Source organism: Oryctolagus cuniculus, chromosome 19 (assembly GCF_964237555.1).
Source record: "Oryctolagus cuniculus chromosome 19, mOryCun1.1, whole genome shotgun sequence".
In the NCBI taxonomy this organism is placed as follows: domain Eukaryota; kingdom Metazoa; phylum Chordata; class Mammalia; order Lagomorpha; family Leporidae; genus Oryctolagus; species Oryctolagus cuniculus.
The window spans coordinates 9329176-9344347 of NC_091450.1; the positions used below are offsets into that span (position 1 = coordinate 9329176).

The window sequence follows — 15172 nt, forward strand, 5'->3', positions numbered from 1 at the left end:
CTATATTACAGAGACCAAACCTCAAGTTTTGCTTTGAACTCCCCATCCGATTTATCATCCTAATTAAATTGAGCCAAGGTCAATATGAAATTGAGTTTGCATTCTTTCTGCACACATTCTAGCTGGCTGGAGATCAAGAGGTGGTTTTGGAGGGGGCAGGAAGGAAAGGGAGGAAGTGTTCCAGGCATGGGATGATCCTGTGGGGAGGGCACTGAGCCGGGTGCGAAATTTGATGGTTGGCGATGCGTGTATTGTTCCCCAGATATCTCTTGTTGGAGAAGTAAAGGCTTTGCACTGGCACGGATCAAAAGGGCTGCACTCGGAGACTACTCTGCCCACACCATGGAGTTTCTGTATCCCAGGAGGCCGAGGCATGAAGAGGGCCCCTTTTGTCCTTTGCTCTACAGTCTGGAGTGGGAGTGTGTCTTCAGGTTCCAGAAGGGGGAAGCAGCCTAACTGGGCTTCTCTAAATCTGGTTGGAAGGGCAGAGGGATTGGTGACCCTCTGAAGGTTGGGGTCTTAATGACCAGGTCCCATCTGCCAAAAGACGCCAGGCACACAGTGATGACGGCTTTGGCAGCCTTGAGAGACTCCAGATTCTGAGACACCGAGGAAGGGGGTGTCTGGGAGACCCTGTAGTTCTGCCTGCAGGCTGAGGGCAGTGGAGCCTTAGATGATGGAGGGCGAGGAGAATCTCAAGGCAAGCGAGTTCAGATGGGAGGGCTGCTGTGGGTAAGCCATTGTGTTCAGCCACCAGCGCGCTGCATCTGTTAGTCCTGGGGGCTTAAGCAAGCTCTGGGGAAGACACTACTGCAGGCTCCAGTCGCAGCTGCCAGAATCCTTTAACTACAAGTGAGTGTTGAACTACTCACCAGGCTTAGAATTGTGGTACCTGGTTTCCTTGTGTAAAGGGCCCCTGCATTTACCAGTTGCTGCCACTAAGTGGAGGTCACGGGCCAGTCCTTTTTGCACATTTCACAAATTCAACCTTCAGAAGCCTGTGGGATGGGCCCTGGGGCCGCAGGGATCCTAGTGTGGGGATGGAAAGCACAGGCTCCGTGGGTGATAGGTTGCAAAGAGGCTCACTGCAAAATTACCTGCCATCTGTAACAAGGTCTGCTCACTAAGAGTGACTTGTGCTGTCAGACAGCTCACATGATGGAGTTAAAATGAATGAGTGCTAGTTTTTGTATGTTATTATATAGTGCCATGCATGCACGTTTTTAAAACCCAGAAACCCCAGTACGTATTTCAGAATCTACACCCAGGAGCTGGAAGGATGCCTTCCAAACCCATGCAAAGGATAGCTTCTGTGGAGGGACACAGTAGGGTGGGACAGGGCAGGAGACAAAGGGTCTTCAGCCTTGTACATCAAGTACAGCAGAGACTGTTACAGATTGCGGGTGAGTTTGCAGTGATCTTCACACCTATCACGCATGGAGCCTGTGCTTTCCAGCCCCACACTGGGATCTGTATTTAGCACTGGATTTTCAGCGACATACTAGTTCCCAGCGTTAGAGAGTCCTCCTGTGGAGGTGGGGTCCTCCTGAAGCCTCACACAGCCCGAAGGCCTGGCAGGTGTCCGGGAGCTGCTGTCAGCAAGTGGGTGAAGATTTTTGTCTAGGTTTTTACATAAACATCCTAGTGGTATTTTGTATGTTACTTTGCAGCCAATTTTTTTTTTAAGATTTATTTATTTATTTATTTATTTGAAAGAGTTACATAAAGAGAGCAGTGGCAGAGAGAGAGAGAGAGAGAGAGAGAGAGAGAGAGTCTTCTGTCCGATGGTTCACTCCCCAGTTGACCACAATGGCTGGAGCTGTGCTGATGTGGATCTGAAACTGGGAGCCAGCAGCTTCCTCTGGGTCTCTCACGTGAGTGCAGGGGCCCAAGGACTTGAGCTATCTTTTACTGCTTTCCCAGGCCATAGCAGAGAGCTGGATTGGAAGTGGAGCAGCTGGGTCTCAAACCAGTGCCCATATAGGATGCTGGCGCTTCAGGCCAGGTTGTTAACCTGATGCACCACAGTACCGGCCCCTTTGCAGCCAATTTTCACGGTAAATGTATCTCTTGAATAATGTGTTCCAGAGTAGTCTAATTTAGAAAAATCTCATCAGTAAGCACATTTTAATACTCCCACCTCCAAGGAGTACATTCATTTGTACTTTAAGGGTCTAATTGGATTCAGGTAAGTTGTCAGGTTGTTAAATCTAGATTAACCCACTGAGACCCCAGGAGCACCTGCCTGGAACTTGGAAGGGAGTGGTTGGGAAATGCATGAGCTGCTAAGCCTTATGCTTCTGGGTTGTCTTAACAGCCTAGAAAGTATGACTGTTGGAGGTGTGTCTTCTGCCCCAGGGTGGGTGTTATTTTTAAGTAAAAAGTTTATTGGATAAAACTGTCTTTCTATGGATAATAGATGAAGCGTGATCACAGCAAGCGTTTACCTGGGGTTTGTCCTCAATAAAACACAATGCACGTGGGTGGAGTCTCTGAAATGACCAGTGCCTTTCCTTTCGAATGAATAATGGACTTTCCAGTGGTGCCTGGAGACAGGATCCAGAGAGGGGAGTGAGGAGTGGGAACGTGGGCTGTGGCGGGAGAGGACAGGCCAGGTGGTGGAGCGGGGCTGCGTTGCTCTGGGCACTAGCTGTCTCTGTCTCACTCCCAGGAGCTCACATCCAGTTCCTGAACTTCTCCACTGAGCCCAACCATGACTTCATGGAACTCCACAGTGGCCTGTACAAGACCAGTCACACCATGTACTTCCACAGTGACCACTCCTGGAACCGGCTGGGATTCAAGCTAGAGTACCAGAGTAAGGACAGACATACTCCAGGCACCTTCCTAGCCCACCTTCGTGTGGGCAGGGGAGATGGCAGGGAGGGGGCGGCAGGCCCAATGGTGGCTTCACGCCCTTGGCCGCATGTGTTACCCGCAGCCTCTTCTAGAGGGGCAGCCTCTAGGGTTCCACCCTGTGGCCGGCAGCTGTCACCGGGCAAGCGGCCAGCTGTCCCTTCTCACTGCCTGTGCCATCAACCACTCCCCCCAGGTTCAGCGGTGGAATTCATCCTTCTGGGCCCTTCCCTGGCCACAGAGCTCCTCCTGTGGCAGCGTCAGGGGCTCTCAGAGTTCTAGGAGCACCCACTAAGCCTGCCCCAGACAGGGCTTTCCTGGGTGGGGCTCAGCCACCCTCACTGAGGTTCTGCCTTGCCTGAGGGAAAACCCTGACAGGCCCCTCGCCTCCAGGCACATATTCCCTGGAAGGACCCCCGTTCTCCACCTCAGGCTTGCCATCTGACGCCTGCGGCTGTGAGCCCTGTGCCCAGCCTGTGTAACCCTGTGGGGCTGCCCCAGTAGGTCCTCCGTCTCCCTTGGATGCTTCCCTGGTGCTGCTAACTGAGGAGCCCTCTGTTCTATGCCCTTCCCAGATTGTTCCACTGCTTCTTTGTCTTGTTGCTAGACATCCTTTCTAATGCTAAACATGTCCTTGTTAAAAATGAAAGCCTTGCAGATGGGTTCTGAGTGCATCCTGAGTTGCCTCAGGCTGTATCAGCAAACCCCCAGGAGCTGGGGATGCTGATAAATAGCACAACTGTGCTTCTTCCCGCTCTGGGTATTGGGAAACCTGAGGTCAGGCAGATTCCTTGTGTGTGTGGGGGGGGGGCAGCGCTTGGGTCACAGGTAGCCCCTTCTTGCTGTGTCCTCACTGACAGGAATAGAGTAGCTCTCTCTGGACTTTTTATTATTATTATTATTAATTGAAAGAACGCGAGACAGAGGAGGCATAGAGAGAACTCCTGTCCCCGGATTCACTCCCTAAATGCCCCCCAACAGCTGAGTCTGAGCCCTGCTGAAGCCAGGAGCTCTATGAGGGGCTCGCAAGTGGGTGGCAGGGAAATTGGACTCAGAGGCAGAGCCTGAACTCAGACCCAGGCACCCCAGGGTGGGAGGTGGATGTCCCAAGTGATGGCCTAGCCACTTCCCCCAGCACCCACACCCAGGCCTCTTGTATAAGGAAGCCAGTGCCACCCACCCTTAAAGAGCCCCTCCTCCAGACACCTCCATGTAAAGGATTACAGTTCTGATTCTGATGGGACAGAAACATCAGGCCATAGCGACATCACGGGAAGACAGAGCCCTTGCGGAGATGCTGACTTCCAACAATGAAATACGTATCTTTTTTTTTTTTTTTGGAATTATTTTTAAACATTTATTTATGGGCCGGGGCCGTGGTGCACTAGGTTAATCCTCCACCTGCGGCGCTAGCATCCCATGTGGATGCCGGTTCAAGTCCTGGTTGCTCCTCTTCCAATCCAGTTCTCTGCTGTGGCCCGTGAGGGCAGTGGAGGATGGCCCAAGTGCTTGGGCTCCTACACCCACATGGGAGACCAGAAAGAAGCACCTGGCTCCTGGCTTCGGATCAGTGCAGCTCTGGCCATTGCAGCCATTTGGAGAGTGAACCAACGGAAGGAAGACCTTTCTCTCTCTCTCTCTCACTGTCTGTAATTCTGCTTTTGAAATAAAATAAAAAAAAATTTAAAGATTTTTATTTATTTATTTGACAGGTAAAGTTACAGAGAGGAGAGAGAAAGAGGTCTTCCATCTGCTGGTTCATTCTCCAACTGGCCGCAACAGCCTGAGCTGTGCTGATTTGAAGCCAGGAGCCAAGAGTTTTTTCTGGGTCTCCCACATGAGTGCAAGGGCCCAAGCACTTTGGCCATCTTCTGCTTTCCCAGGCCATAGCAGAGAGATGGATTGGAAGTGGAGCAGCTGGGACTCAAACTGGCACCCATATGGGATGCCAGCACTGCAGGCAGCAACTTTACCTGCTACACCACAGTGCCCCCCACCCCAGTGTTTTAAAGTGTGCACTGTGTTTGAAATTCTCTCCACACCCACTGCAGCGTCTCCCTTCAGTACAAACCCACCTCATCTCCTGCAGGAGCCTCTCTTTGGGAAAGCTAAGGAGCCGCTGTCCTCAGGGTCATTTCTGCTCCCAGAGGCCCTGCCTCTCCCTGGGAACCCAGGCACCACATTGCTGATGTCACTGACGCTGTCCCCTCTCTCTCAAAAGCCTGGCATGTCTCCAGGCCACATCTGGCTGTGGTATGGGTCTCACCTGTGCTGCTGTGCACCACATGTTCCTCAGGGAGGCATTCTTTAAAGGCCCAGGCTGTCCTGGTCCAGTGATTCCTAGGGCAACAGGCTCCCTGCTTCCACTGCGGTGCCCACCACCCTCAGCCCTAACCCCCTGACAGAGCTGTGGCTCCCCTTGGACCCACCCACACCCATCGAGGCTTTCCCGTTCTTTAACATGCCCTGCCAGCTGGGTGACTTCACAGTGACACCTGCCAGGTTCTTGCCATAGAGCCTGCCCTGGGTGACAGCAAACAGAAACAGCACAGTTGCCTAGAAATGTGATCGTTTCTTTTTGTGGTGTTATTGCCTCTGATAAAGGCATCCCCTGCTAGATGCTGCATTTAGTCTCAGCTACTTCCATGAAGAATCTTTACTGTAGGAATGTTCCAGCTCCTTCTGCTGGTGGTTTTCTGTGCTGGATGCCTGCCATGAAAGCTGTTCCTTGTCCTGTGGGCCCCGCTCTACAGCTCCATTGGCGGCCTCCCCCATTGGGGTGGCCTCAGCGATCTAACATCTGGGCATGTCCTTTTGAGTCAGGGCTGCACATTCTCATGGAGACAGATTTCTGGTTTCTCAGAGGGGCTGGCTGGAATGCCAGCTACACACTCCTGGTGGCCCAGCCACCCCTCTGAAAACTCTCCTCATCCCAGGTTCACCTGCTTTCCTCCCTGAGAGGTTCTGAGTTCTCAGAGTCCAAAAGCCCTGTACGCCCCACTGCTGCTTTTGTTTGTGGCCTTGGCCCTTATGAAGGTTAAATGCAGCGACCAACACGGAGGACCCCAGTCCACTGTCTGGCCCCAGGAGCTGCTCCGGAAATAGCAGTGGTCAGTGGCTTCCCGGAGCTTCTTTTCCCCATGGAAATGCCAATGATGGGGCACCTCTACTGAGCTCTCACCATGAGCAGCTGTTGTGCCAACAGTTGTGCAAGTGTTGCCCTGTGTATCCTCACAATAACCATGTTATAAGTAAAACAACAACAACAACAACAACAACAACAACAACAAAAAAAACGGGCACAGCAGTTAAATGACTCAGCCAACGTCAACAGCTTTTAGTAAATGACCAAGGTCCTCCTGTGTCCAAGTCTCGGTGCTTCCCCACTGTGCAAGTGTCTGCAGCTCCTGCATTCTGGTCACAAGAAGATACCTGGGGGAGGATAAAGCCCATTCTCTCCTATACTCTTCTAGCCTATGAGCTTCAGGAGTTCCCAGACCCAGAGCCCTTCACCAATGGCATCATAAGGGGAGCCGACTACAATGTGGGACAGTCCGTGACCTTCGAGTGCCTCCCAGGATATCAGCTAATGGGCCACACCATCCTCACTTATCAGCATGGCACCACCCTGAACTGGGACCACCCCCTACCCAGGTGTGAAGGTATGTCTCTTGCTCACCCTTGGCAACTCTCCCTGGGTGGTCACACCATGCATCTGCCTGCTCCAGGGGTTCTCCAGTGGGTCCCATTCTCAAGTGAGTGTGACCCAGTCTGGCCAGGGAGGGCATCCTGGTGACAGAGCACTGGGCCAGTACCGGAAAAGTCCTAGAGGGGTGTGATCTGGGGGCCCACTGACACAGCCCTTGGGAAGCCCCACCTGGACAGGCTAGATGTCCCCAGTTGGAAGGGAAGGCTCTACATGAGAGTGAAGTAGGCGAGTGCTGGGCTGAGTCCTGGAGAGGTTGAGAGAATCCTGGCATCTTCCCAAGGGAAGAGGAGAACGCACCTTTTTCCTAACAGCTTTCTTGCTTCTCTGGTCACTGTCCTGTGTCCCATATGGGTCTGGAGCCAACAGGTGGATCCCAGGGAGCTGTTGGTGCTTTTTTGAGTCTTCTTCCTTAATCAGAACCTAGATGGAAGATGACACAGGGTCATGCTGCCTGTGCCCCACCCTGCACACCTCAGCCCAGTAGGCCCAGCATTTTCTCAGAGGGGAAGCTGAGTGGGGCCCATAACCCAGAAAGAGGGCTCAGCCCTGGAATCAGATCACCAGGCCTCCCCCTGCAGACCCCTGAACTCCCTGAGCAACTGGGACCTCGCTGATGGCTTCCTCACCCTGGGGAGTGCTCAGCAGGAACTCTCCGTGGGAAAGCAGCTCTGTGTGCAGCACTGGTTCTGGTGCTGGAGGTTAAACCTCCGCTAAGTTTTCCAGACTTCCAGAACCACCCTGTGCTTGCGCAGTGGATCATTCCAGTTGCTGGTTGGTGGCGTGTCACTCCTTCCTCGCTCCTTGCGTGCTGTCTTCCAACACAGCTGGTGAGAGAAGGGAGCAGTCTGCTCTTCTCCTTCTAGAGGCTTCTTCCATTGGTTTCTTTGACACCAAAGTTGCTTTTCCAACCACTGTTCCACCTCTGCCGCCTTTTGTGGTCATCTATTCCTTTGCTCCTTAAATGTTCTTTGGAGTTTCTTCCCTTCTCTTCTCTTCTCTCACCCACTTCCATGTCCCCCAAATGCCATCTTGATCTACAGTCCCTGGGCTGAGACTCCTGCCTGCATGAGGGGACTGGAGAAAGGTCATAGAAAATGGAATCAAAAGCCTAGCTTCTTTGGTGCCAGAACATGTAAAAATGCGTGCAGTTAAGGATCTTCTAAACGTTCTCAGGAAATGCATCTCCTGAAAACACTGGGCGTGCCTCTCAGAATCTCTTTTCACCAAAGTCAGCTTACCTTTCAGTGCCATTTTCCATGAACTTTTCCAAGTGCCCTTGTCCGTGCAATGCTTCCTAAATACTTCCACTCCCTTCAGAGGCGTCTAGCGTCCCTGTATATTCAGAATGGACCTTCTCATCTCGGCCTCTGCTAAGCTGAAATGCCTGTCTAGTGATGAGGACTCTGGCCACTCACCCTTTCATTTGAGTGCCCTCCCGTTTGCTCTCTCCCATATCCACCAAGTGCTGCTTTCTGCATCCCAAGTGTCTTTCAAGTGTGTCTGCTTCTTTCTCTCCACTGCCTGTACCTTATCCCAGGCCACCAACGGTCTGAGTTATCTCTGCTGCTGGCTTCCTCGATGGGCCAGCTTCACTCAACCCAGTCTTAGGTTCCTCAGTGCTGGCTTCGCAACGCAGGGAGAGCAAGCCTTCAAAACCACCAGTGTGGACTCCATTCCCCCACTCAGAGGTCAGCCAAGGCAGCCCCTTACTGCTTGGAGTAAATTCTAGACCCTTGGGGGCAGCACACTGTGTGTCTCGGGACCTGGTGCCTACCTACCTCTCGTGTCTGCTCTCACAGACCCTGTGCCCTACCTAAGCTGAGATGCCCTCCATTTCCTCAGTACACCAGGACATCTTGCCTCTGGTTCTTGGCACCTGCTGCTCCTTCCTCTTATAAAAACCCACTCTGTGCAAACTGATGAAATCTTTACTTAATATATACTAAATCAATCTTATGTATGTAAAGATAATTGAAAATGAATCTTGATGTGAATGAAATGGGAGAGGGAGCGGGAGATGGGAGGGGTACGAGTGGGAGGGAAGTTATGGGGCGGGGGGAAGCCATTGTAATCCATAAACTGTACTTTGGAAATTTATATTTACTAAATAAAAGTTAAAAAAATAAAAATAAATAAAAACCCACTCTGCTACCTTGCCCTCTTGGGTCCTTGCCATCCCTCAGGGCTGTGTCTAGATGTGAGCACTCTCAGGGACTCTTCCCTACCCTCACACACAGGAGAGCCCCCTGCAGAAGCCCTGGGACATTGCGCACCAATGACCTGGCTTACCTTGCATTGTACTGCTGCTGGGTGCGTGGCTCGGTGGCAGTGAGCTGTGAGTGCCATGGGAAAAACTAGAGCCTCCTGCTCCCCACTGTCTCTCCAGGCCATGCCTGGCTCTGTGTGGATACTCAGCACGTGTGTGTGTGTGTGTGTGTGTGTGTGTGTTTGTGTGTGAGAGATGAGGGAGGCAGGTCCATGGCACCACACCTAGGAACCCTGTCCTCTGCATTTTGCATGGAGGCAGTTGGGGTTCTTTCTGCTCTGTCCCATCTGCCCCACCCTGGGTGTCAGCCAAAGGCGCTCCTGACTCTGGACCAAGGAACTTGGGGGTTTTCTTTCCCAGCATCCCTGCTTATCCTCTCCCCGGTGACTGCGTCCCAACACCATGGGGCTTTCAAGGCCTCTGCATCCCCCTGCCTAAAGCTCCATCAGAGTGAGCCACAAAGTTGGTATTGCCTTAGAGGAGCAGGAAGATAAGGAGAGGCAGCCGTGTCTATGTGGCAAGTGCAGGGCTGGGCATTCTGTGAGCGTCCCTTACCTCACGGCCACCACGGTCCTCTTGGGCCCATTTTGCAGGTGAGGAAACAGAAACAGAGAGACTGAAGCACTTGTGGGCATCATCAGGTGAATAGATGGCTCTGCTCTAATTTGGCCCTGTCACCTCTCCACAGAAACCCTCAGCTCAAAGTCAAATCCACCCCAGAAAGAGCAGATCAAAGAGAAATTTTTCTTTCCAAAATCTCTTCCTAGTACTGCAGCCTTGGCCCTGACATCTGCTGGTTCCCCTCCTGGAAAGCAGAGGGGAAAGCTTGAGCCGGGTGCTTCCTTCTTAGGTCTCTTCCATGACAGAGAGAGAGGGAGGTGCAGGGAGGGGCAGGCCCACAGGGCACCTGACAGGTGAGGACTCCCCACCTCCCCAGCAGGGTGCTTTGTGCAGGCAGCTGGGATTCTGTGGGAAGGTCCAGCGCACTCTGGGCACTCAGTGCGTGCTGTGCTCCCTCTCCACAGTTCCCTGAGGCAGGAACGTCACCTCCTTCAGTGCTACTGTGTACTCTCCTGGAGACCCCCAGCCATACGCCAGCTCCCAGGACTGCGTCTGGCTGATCCCCGAGCCCATCGGTCATGGCGTCCTCCTCAACCTCAGCCTGCTGCAGACAGCCTTCTGGAGACTTCATCACCATCTGGTAAGGCCAGGAGCTATGCGGCCAGCCCATGAGAAAGGAGCAAACAAATACTGGACTAATTTTTTTAAAGATGTATTTATTTATTTGAAAGGCAGAGGTACAGAGAAAGAGAGAGAAAGAGATAGAGAGATCTTCCATCTGCTGGTTCACTCCCCAAGTTACCACAACTGCCCTGGGCTGGGACAGGCAGAAGCCAGGAGCCAGGAGCGTCCTCTAGATCTCCCATGTGGGTGCAGGGACCTTAGTACTTAAGCCGTCCTCTGATGCTTTCCCTCTGATGCAGTAGCAGGGAGCTGGATTGGAAGTAGAGCAGCTGGACTTGAACCAGCAGTCATATGGGATGCCAGTACTGCAGATGGCAACTTTACCAATCATGCCACAGCTCCAGCCCGCTGGACAAACTTTTCAAGAATGTTGATCAGAAGGGATGTCAAGTTATAACTTCAGAGCCAGCATGTGATACAGCAGGCTAAGTCGTTACTTGCAAATACCAGCATCCCATATCCGATTGCCAAGTTGAGTCTCAGCTGCTCTGTTTACAATGCAGCTACCTGCTAATGTACCTGAGAAAGCAGTGGAACATGGCCCAAGTATTTGAGCCCTTGCCACCCATGGGGGAGACCTGGATAGAGTTCCTTGCTCTAGCTTCAGTCTGGTCCAACCCTAGCTGTTGCAGCCATATGGGGAGTGAATCAGTGGGTTGAAGATCTCTGTGTATGTCTCTCTCCCTCCCTCCTTTCCTCCCTCTCTCTGCCACCCTGCCTTCCAAATAAATAAATAAATCTTTTAAAAAATTATAATCTGCCCAAGATGCCCCTGTTCATAGTCCAGCTCTTCCCACGGGGCCCCCTGCTTGCAAGGCCAGCTCAAACTCAGAGGTCCGTCTGAACAGGTGGAAAGAATCCTGCGTGGCTCCCAGGGCAGAGCCAGCAGATGATGCTGAGGGGAGCCTGGGAGGAGAGGACCTCTTCTGCCTCAGAGACCAGGCCTTTCTGCAAAGCCACCTGGGTGCTCCTTTCTCTGATGCAGGCAGAGAAGGCCAGGGCTGCCCTCACAACTGGTGCCCCAGAGCCAGTGACCAGCCTTGTCACTAACAGCTCAAGAGGATTAATAGATGAGGGTGGTGTTATTGCAGACTTCAGTTCCCTCATCGAGAAAAAGGAACCTTAAAGTGCCTCCCAGGGGGAACCCAGGATGAATTCATGCAAAAGAGAAATACAAGGGTACTTTTAAAAGTTTATGGAAAATGTGATTAAAAGATAAGCTTATTTTGGTATAAAAATTGTGAAATATATGCATGGTTTTGTGTGTGTGTGTGTGTGTATGTGTCACACATATATAAAAATGCACTTTCCATGAACTTTTCAAAGACCCTGAGATGCATGGATTTCAGAATTTGGGGCTCCAGAATAAGCTTACCTTTGAGTTCCCTTTCCCACCTGCTTTTGTTTTAAATATTTATTTGTTATTGGAAAGGCAGAGTGACATGGAGAGAGAGGGAAACACAGAGAGAAGACAAGATCTTCCATGCTCTGGTTCACTCTCAAAATGGCTACTATAGGACTGAGCCAGGCTCAAGCCAGGAGCCAGGAACTCCATCCAGATCCCCCACATGGATGGCAGAGGCCCAGGCACCTGGACCATCTTCTGCTGTCCACTTCCTTCCCAGGTGAGTTAACAGGGAGCTGGATTGGAAGAAGAACAGCCAGGTTTCAAACTGGCACTCCTATGGGATGCTGGCATCACAGGCAGCAACTTAACCTGCTGCACCACAGTGCTAGCCCTTGGGTAGCAGCTCAGTGCATTTCACGAGGCTGGTTGCTAAAATCAGACCTGAAGGCTGCTAAGGATCTGCCCTCTCCTTGATATCCCAAGACTGCTATGTTTAGGAGTCATGAGTCAGTTGTAGTTACAGGATACCTGCTATGTAGAAGGAGGATTGATGACATCGTGCACCAAGTAGTACTTAAGAATCAGAACACAGTGGACTTGTGTAAGTAGCTATGCATCTAGCATGATGACCAAGTGTACTTTTCTTTAAAGATTTTATTTATTTATTTGAGAGGCAGAGTTACAGACAGAGGAAGAGACAGAGAGAAAGTTTCTCTGTCTGCTGGTTCAGACAACCCAGGGCTGCGCCCATCTGAAGCCAGGAGCCAGGAGCTTCTTCCTAGCCTCCCACATGAGTGCAAGGGCCCAAGGACTTGGGCCATCTTCTACTGCTTTCCCAGGCCATAGCAGAGAGCTGGATTGGAAGAGGAGCAGCTGGGACTAGAACAGGCAACCATATGGGATGCTGGTGCCACAGGTGGAGGCTTAGCCTACTACGCCACAGTGCCAGCCCCCGACCAAGCATATCTTATAACTGAGATTCTTGTTTCTGAGTGAGATGGGCACATAGATACAGTATACATAGTACATGAGACAGAAGGATACATATCTGGCATGGAAGGGAGGAATTTAAGACACTAAGTTGGGGCTGATGTTTGTCCTAGTGGTTTAATGCCTGTGTTCTATATAAATGTCTGGGTTCAATCCTCAACTCCAGCTCCCAATTCCAGCTTCCTTTCTCTGTAGATCCTGGGCAGCCATGATGGCTCTAGTTGAGTTCCTACCACTCATGTGGAACATTTAGATTGAGTTCCCCGCTCCTGGCTTTGGCCTGGCCCAGCCCCAGCTTTTTCAGGCTTTGGGGGAGTGAACGAACAGATGGGGGCTCTGTTCTCTCTCTCTCTCTCTCTCTCTCTCTCTCTCTCTCTGTCTCTGTCTCTGTCTTCCTCCTCCACCTCCTCCCTCTCTCCCTCCCTCCCTTCTCTTTTTCTCAAATAAATATACCTTTTAATTAAAAAAAAGTAAGTTCAGGCATTTGGCACAGAAATTAAGACACCACTTGAGACACCCATGTCTAAGTGCCTGGTTTGAGTCCTGGCTCCTTGCTTCCAGTCCAGTTTCCTGCTAATGTACACCATGGGAGCCAACAAATTATGACTCAAGTTCTTGAGTCCCTTCACCCATGTAGAACAGATGACGTCCCTGGTTCCTGGCTTTGCCCTGGCCAACCTGGCTGCTGTGAGCATTTGGAGAATGAACCAGCAACGCAGCTTGCCTTGGCTGAGGAGGGGAAGTGCGCCACCCGCCACTCAGCCTTCCCCAACCCCAGGGGGACAGTGGAAGTAGGATCTCACTTTATTGTAAAAGGGAGGTGTATATATAGCTGAGGTACAGAGGTACAGAGCTGGTGCAGGCAAGAGGTGGGGAGGTGTGATGCAAAATGGTCTTAGCCACTCCTATTATACCACCTTAATGATTGTTAGGCAGAAGGGCCCTGGGGCTGGGGTGTTTACCACCAGGGATTTGAAACTTAAAGACAGGTTTTCTCTAGGCCTCTCTGGATTCAGCCTCCCCCACAGGGCCATCCTCCACTGCACTCCCTGGCCACAGCAGAGAGCTGGCCTGGAAGAGGGGCAACCGGGACAGAATCCGGCGTCCTGACCTGGACTAGAACCCGCTGTGCTGGCGCCGCAGGCAGAGGATTAGCCTAGTGAGCCAGGATGCCAGCCACTGTTTATTTCTTTCAAGGATCATAAGATCTACTCTGCACATTTGTCTCCAGAGCTGTCACCTTGAAATTTCATTATACTCCTAACTTAGTACTATTATTTAATATCCAATATATTGCCCTTTCTTGGATTCATCCTTTTCCCCTCCCAGAAACCTTTTATTTAAGGATTACAAACTTCATGCTGTCCGGTTGCCCCTCTTCCAGGCCAGCTCTCTGCTGTGGCCTGGGAAGGCAGTGGAGGATGGCCCAAGTGCTTGGGCCCTGCACCTCATGGGAGACCAGGAGAAGCACCTGACTCCTGCCTTCGGATCAGCGCGGTGCGCCGGCCGCAGCGCGCCATCCGTGGCAGCCATTGGAGGGTGAACCAACGGCAAAAGGAAGACCTTTCTCTCTCTCTCTCTCTCTCTCTCTCTCACTATCCACTCTGCCTGTCAAAAAAAATATTTGTTTATACATTTGTGAGGCAGAGTGACACAGGGAGAGATAGAGCGACAGAGAAAAAGACAGAGTTATTGCTTCTTGGCCTTTTGGCTAAGATCAAGTGTGAAAAAGACAGAGTTATACACAGAGCTATCTTCTAAATGCTGGTTTACATGTCAAATGCTTTTAACAGCCAGAGTATGATCAGAACAGAAGTCAGGAGCTGAGAACTCAATCCAGATCTCAGGCATGGGTGGCAGGAATTGAACTATTTGAGCCATCACCACTGCTACCCATGGTCAGTCTGTGTTAACAGAGAGGAGATAGGAGATAGAAGCAGAACTTGAACCCAGGCACTGTGATATGGGATCTGGGATTCCTAACAAGTATGTTAACCTCCACGATAAATTAACTGCCCTACCAGGTGCTCTTTATCAACTTGTGTAAATTATCTTCAATCCTTTGTTTATGGTTTTAATCATAAATAGTGATAGGCTTAGCCAGATGCTTAAGATGATCACATATTAATTTCCACTAACTTTGTGTTCATTGTTTTTCACATATTAAGCAAGTTATGTATAAGAGTAGCCCAAATGTTCATGGAAAATTCATAAAAAATAAGTTCATTCTGTTGCAAAATATTCTCAAATTCATGGTTAGGTTTTTCTTATGTGTTTTCCATGAGCTTTTGAAGACCCCTCATATTTGCAATTTCATATTATTTTGTATGAAGGTTTTAATGAATTAACATATTCTCATACTATAGATGAGTTAATATATTTGTTCTTTAGTGAAGTTTGATAATTTTTGTCATTATTGACTTTTTCTTAATCTGTAGTATTCCTTATTCTTAATTTCCATGGAAGCTGATGTAGTAAAAATAAAGTGAAAGGAAGCATTGAGGAATCTATTAATACACTGTTTCTGTTTACTCAGATGTAGGAAGGAGAAAACCACTGTACTATGTGCTTCCCCTGACTTATGAGACAAATGCAAGGTTGTAAATGTGTAAACTGATGAAGTCTGCCCTTTGACTTTGGGTTTTATCAAGATGACAGACTGAGGTTACATTCTCTTTTGAGTCAAAATTTATATAATGAAACTCGAATCAAAAACACAAAATATAAAATTATAAATGAAGAACAGTATGAACATATG

General features: G+C 50.4%; 1 protein-coding gene across 10 annotated transcripts in view; it reads left to right on the forward strand.

Moving 5' to 3' along the window:
• Positions 1-10750, forward strand: part of LOC103346407 (trafficking protein particle complex subunit 9) — a 178821-nt gene extending 168071 nt beyond the window's left edge. For 4 of the 10 annotated variants that reach the window (XR_011384778.1, XR_011384777.1, XR_011384776.1 and 1 more), the window contains 4 exons: positions 1924-2057; positions 2672-2818; positions 6330-6518; positions 9857-10199. The gene's annotated coding sequence lies outside the window, so the exon portion shown is untranslated. Of the gene's footprint in view, positions 1-1923; positions 2058-2671; positions 2819-6329; positions 6519-9856 lie in introns of all 10 variants that reach the window. The other 6 variants (XR_011384774.1, XR_011384775.1, XR_011384767.1 and 3 more) reach the window with 5 other exon arrangements.
• Positions 10751-15172: the final 4422 nt, after the last annotated feature.